This window comes from Epargyreus clarus, unplaced genomic scaffold, assembly GCF_041222505.1.
Source record: "Epargyreus clarus isolate Ecla_fem2 unplaced genomic scaffold, WU_Ecla_fem_2.2 ptg000014l, whole genome shotgun sequence".
Lineage (NCBI taxonomy): Eukaryota > Metazoa > Arthropoda > Insecta > Lepidoptera > Hesperiidae > Epargyreus > Epargyreus clarus.
Genome location: NW_027332222.1, coordinates 7,119,606 through 7,125,329, shown reverse-complemented (window position 1 = coordinate 7,125,329; position 5,724 = coordinate 7,119,606). Strand labels below are relative to the sequence as shown.

The following is a 5,724-nucleotide window of genomic DNA, read 5'->3' as shown; positions in this document are numbered from 1 at the left end:
TTGTTTTAAGTATCTAAATATTTACTTATTTCAAATATTATAAAGGATTTAATGATAAAGAGTGATTCACTTTTTTACATAGTAAAATATACTGTAATTATTGAAAAATATAATATATAAAAATAGTTATATTTGGCAAAATGCGCGGATTACTTTGTATGTTAATTTTACCTATAGATAAATATGGAAACCAAATGAATTAATAAGATTATTGGTGTCATTTTATTTATGTAGCCCTATTAGGGGCCTTTATTTTGAACAATTAGCATAGACCGCAATGTTAACGAGGTGTCGTAACTCGTAACCAAACGTCATTGATAAAATTTGAAAGTGGCACCACTATTTCATAATAATCTTTATTACTGAAACTTATTTGTATTGCTCCATGTCAAAGTTGCGATAATATGTTGACCGTATACCCATGTACCTATATTCTATAAGTACCTACGTAAAACAAGTAGTTGGCAATCCATCTCAAAGGAAGATACCTCATAAAACGTAGCAAACACCAAAAGTTCATCAAAGCCGGATAGTAAGTATCTATTATGTACAATACCATATACCTAATGCATACAGTTGAAAATTGAAATGCTTGTCTGTGATTTCAAAATATTTGACATTTTCAAAGTTCATCATACCATAATTTCAATAAATGTGAATGCATATAGGTATAAACCTGTAGCGTTTATTAAGGATCATAAGGGCTTATCTTGGAAACCTAACATAGTATGCAAGTGGAGCGAGACGCTAGATTTTCTTTTAAGCGGTCTAGGAAAAGATGTTCGTAAATTGTGAACTTTGTGTTATTTAAAGGTATGTATACGTTTTGCGACATATTCCTCGACCTTTCTACGTTCACTATTTGTGTATTAACAGGCAAGTGGGTCGTGTTGTGAAACAGAGAGAGGTGTGTGCGCTGTGTACACAATTTCGCGCTACAACAACGCCAGCCAGCTGTAGGCGTAGCGCCCGCCGCGCCGTAGGTACAAGCCTAACAAATCTGAAAAAAAATCATAAGGTCATTCACAAGCACCTTAATACCGTCCTACAAAACCAACCCTATTTTTTTCTCAAAAAGATACATTTGGTGTCCCTTTATTTTGTGACGTCACATATTAGATAATAGTGTCTACAATTTTTGTAGACACATTTATATTCCCTATATATTCATGTTTAACAAAAAAAGCTAGTATTCGAATTATCTATCTACTTCTCTATCTTTTTATTTCTCCGTAGTCGAGCAAAAATAACAATCATCCTTAGGCACATCGAGAAATCCCGCGTTAATTAAAAATAATGGCGCCTCACAAAATGAAGATAATAATGCATTCTCGGCTCTACGTAACACGCAACTTACATTAACAGTACGAAAAATGCCCGCCCGTCGGCATTGGTGTCTGCAAAGGCCAGCGGCCGTGGCTGGCTGCGCGGGGGCGAGCAAGCCGTGAGCCGCGGGTCACATGCGGTCACTGGCCGACCCACCACCAACTTCATAAGCACAGAAACACAAGAAGAAAAAATAGGCCCGAATGACTGCAACGCGAGTCGTGCGCTACATTGACATGCAGGCTTTTGTATAGTACCTATAGTCCGCGTAAAACTGCTAGTCCGCTCTGAATATAGAAATGAATCGCGTCGCCATAGCAAATTGTATGACTACACCTGCTCGCAACAACTTCAGAACGGACTAGCAGTTTGGCGATAACTATATCTACGTAAAATTGAACTGTGATGATTACATAAATTACCAGATTTATCGATGTGCATGACATGACTTGGAGTAAGTCCGCTATATATAGCCATCGTAGGCTACGCGGCAGGACATATAAGCAAATGAGAGTGTGAAATTGAAAAACGGTATACCCAGCTGAAGGAATAACAGAAATGGGAAAAAAGCAAGTAGCGGATATTTTCAAAAAGCAAGTTTCGCAAACCCGGCCTGCAGAGTTACTTGTAGCATGATTCTCATAAAGATACAGAAATAAATTATTCTTAAACTTGAACTACAATGACCTACGAATGCTTATGAGAATACTAAACAAATACTTATTCAGGAATGACGCCTCCTGCAATGAAACTGCTATAATCTACTGATACCTGCCAAGAGGGTAACAGATTTACTAATTAGTGCAAGGCTTATGAGTCTCATGAAAATGCGAGACGATACTGAGAGTGAATACCTACCTATGTGTGTCAATATAATACAATATTGGTTTTGAACTTGACTCCTCAATTCTGATACTAAAAAGGTAATGCTCGCCTAAACCATTAGATTTAAGAATCAGAAACTGTTCTGACGTCTGTCTAATTAATAATAATAAACCTGAAACTCATCAACGACACTAAATAAAACTTGCATTAGAGATTCAAAGGAACCTATCTCGAGACATTAAAAACCTTATTATTGTCTGTAAGATTTCAATCACCACAACATAAATATTATGAAATAGGTACACGACTACTAAATTGAATAGCTTAGGAAATAAGCCGACTACTCAATTAAGTTTTTCTACCGCATTCCAAGTGTGATCGGCGATGCAAGCCGCCAACTTTACGTGTAATTGGAAGTTATTAGATTAAGATACGTGTTTGGCCGCAAAAATTAATTTGAAAGTGCTTCTTGCAGGGTGTACGTTGTTTGTTAGATAGTTAGGTACCTAGCGTGAGTTGCAAAACCACTGGCAAATGTCGAATTGCATATTCCTTGCGTCAGGGTGATTGTTTCGTATCCACGTCTGGTAGGTCTCTTTGTCTTTTTAACCTTTAGCTATATTTTATATGTGACCTTTCAAACCATTTGAGTCAACTTTATCTGATGTTTGCCTCTGCAAATATTTGGTAGTAGGTAATCCTTAGAAACTATTCTTACCTACCTCTTTTTAAAAGGTTAAAATGTTATAATCACTTTGACTCTCTTAAATATTTTTAAAATTTGTTAAAATTCCTGCTTCTTGTGATGTTGCTGGGATAATATTTTTAAAATAGATAAGGGACTTATTCTTATCTTATTTTATCCTGTTAATAAGGCTTACTCGCTAATTTATTGCACGACTCATGATGCGAAGCATCAGAGAGTGCTTTACGATCGAAAAATTTTTTTCGCTTCATTTTGGCGGCTATTATTATAGCCTTGATAGTTCACGGAATCAAGATATTTTGCATACTATTGTCGAGATAATTTAATGGAGATTAATTCCATACTTTTTAAAAATTGATTTACTGCAATAGAATTGGAAAAAAACACCAAAATAGGTAAAAAAAATGTTCCTGTCCGTCATGTATGAAACCTGAAAACACTGTAACTTGTGAAAAAAACCATCATTTGAGTTATTTTTTTTTTTTTAAATTCTAATCGACGATTGTAGGTCACTGAATGCGAATGATTAATTAATTCAGTGTCGTTTAATTGCAATTAATAAATGAAGCGAAAAATTTTTTTCGATCGTAAAGCACTCTCTGATGCTTCGCATCATGAGTCGTGCAAAAACGAAAACTACAAGACTGTATATCTATAGATATTATGTACATTTATTCCACCAGGGGCGCTTGTGCCTTCTTCCTACTACAGCTGTTTCGGCAATTAATTTTGAACGAATTAAGTTTTTTTTTTTATATTTCATAATTAAATGAGCATTATGAGTCGTGCACTTTTGGATTTTCCAAATTTAAATATTACGATACAATACCGGCCCTGCGTTAAAGTTTCAATCATAATGTTAAATGAGTATTCGAGGCATGTATGGGTCAGTCTGGGTTCAGATAATGTCCTCATTCATTACGGGTATTAAGGACCTTAAAAACTGAGAGAGTTGATGTCGTTGCATAATATAATTAAATTTATCATATTTACTTGAATCTAACACAAACAGGAACCAATATATTATAAAATGAAGTTAGCAGATGTTATCTACCCTGACAAGAGGTATTTCTGTCTTATTTTGATAAGAACAAAAAATACTCGAAATCCGCAATCTGAGTAAAAACACTTCCAGATAATTTGTAATCAATTATATTATGTGGATTACTGAGAACTGATTTATTTGAATATTAAATAGGAAGATAATCGATTTAAATATACGATACTGAGATTATTATTTGAGCTACTATTTAGATATTTAATCATGAATTTTATGTTCATAATCTCTAAATTGAACGTTCTATTTCGTTTAAGTATATTTCCTAAATTAAAGCCGCATTGTAATGCTAATTTTGAGACTATTTACAATTGTAGGTACTTAAATTCCGTTTTAGAGTTACCAATACGTATGTATCTTCTAATATCCTCATATATTACCACATAGGACTCACCGTCTGAGTATTTTAACGTCGGCGAATATACCTGTGTGACATTCAATGAGTATCGTTTAGATATTCTGAGTGTAAAGTATGTTACCGTTACTGCGTTCCCGACACACTTGACTTCCTTCATGTTGTTCAGGTTGTTGGTGAAGTGATACTTATGGACAAAAAACCCGGCACCACCTTTGACAAAGATCTCTAGATATATATTTTTTTAATTAAAATTGACATTCATGCTTGTGCTTTGTTTTTTTTTAAATTTAAAATCATATTTTTATCCAACACTGCTACAATCGCATCGCCAGTCTCTTTTTTTCAACAACTACCTACTAAGCAGTAGGTGTCATGTTTTTTTTTCTTAAATCTATAAACATTTTATGTATATAATTATATCCTATTAATCCATACATTCATAAATTCATAAATATAATTTGCTCGTACTTACTTAATATTATTCTTATTTTCTTTATGTATTCCAGATATTTTTCGGAAGTTCTTCAGTTTTACCAGCAACTTCTTGCACGAAAATTTAAAATGAATTATTTTAGCCTTAGAACCTTCGATCACTAATAGGAACATAAGTGATCGAAGCTTAGAACCCCTCGCCGTCGACTACGCCGAACGGCAAAATCTTTGTACTGAAGGATGCGCTCGGCATAATAAGCAGTTCAGGTGTGTTTGAAATAAATGATTTTAAAAGAAAGAAACAATGAATACAGATATTCAGGCTTTCGAATTTTTGTATTCAATCAAAATGGCTATTTAGTTCAGCCTAATATAAATGTATCTATCTATGCAGTAGACTGCATAATATACTGTACTAGTTTTTGCTCGCGGCTTCGCCCACATTTAAAAGAAGATAATATGACATACTAACATACGTAAAACTGAAAATTCGTACCTTCATTTGAATGACAGTAGCGCCAAATTGGTCGGACTAACTCTGAAACCTTCGTGGGCTCATGGACAACAACATTACTAAAGATCAACACTTGATCAAATGCATAGTTTACGATTCAACCCTTACTAATATCGATTAAAATAATCGATTTTTCAGATCCAAAATATCGATTCTCCGATTAATCGATCTTAGATCGCCATCCCTAATTCCCAAAGGAATTCCGGGATAAAAACTATCCTATGTCCTTTCTCGGGTCTCAGACTATCTTTGTACAAAATTTCATTAAAATCGGTTCAGTGGTTTAGGCGTGAAGAAGAGACAACCAGACAGACAGACAGACAGACAGAGTTACTTTCGGATTTATAATATTAGTAAGGATACTGCAGTAATTCGACAAGAGTTTTGCAAGGTGATGTCAAATTAACGACTTATAAGTCTATAATAAAATACCTACTACCTCTGACACTCTATAATCGTAATTCGGGATGATTTAAAGCGTCATGAGAAAATTTAAAGAAATCATG

General features: G+C 34.3%; 1 long non-coding RNA gene across 1 annotated transcript; it reads right to left on the bottom strand.

The window, feature by feature from the left end:
- Nucleotides 1-208: 208 nt before the first annotated feature.
- On the bottom strand, nucleotides 209-4,895 carry LOC140747354 (uncharacterized). The gene is made up of 2 exons (XR_012102866.1): nucleotides 4,394-4,895; nucleotides 209-1,000 (listed from the first exon to the last, which is right to left on the bottom strand). It is a non-coding gene; the product is annotated as an uncharacterized LOC140747354 (long non-coding RNA).
- Nucleotides 4,896-5,724: the final 829 nt, after the last annotated feature.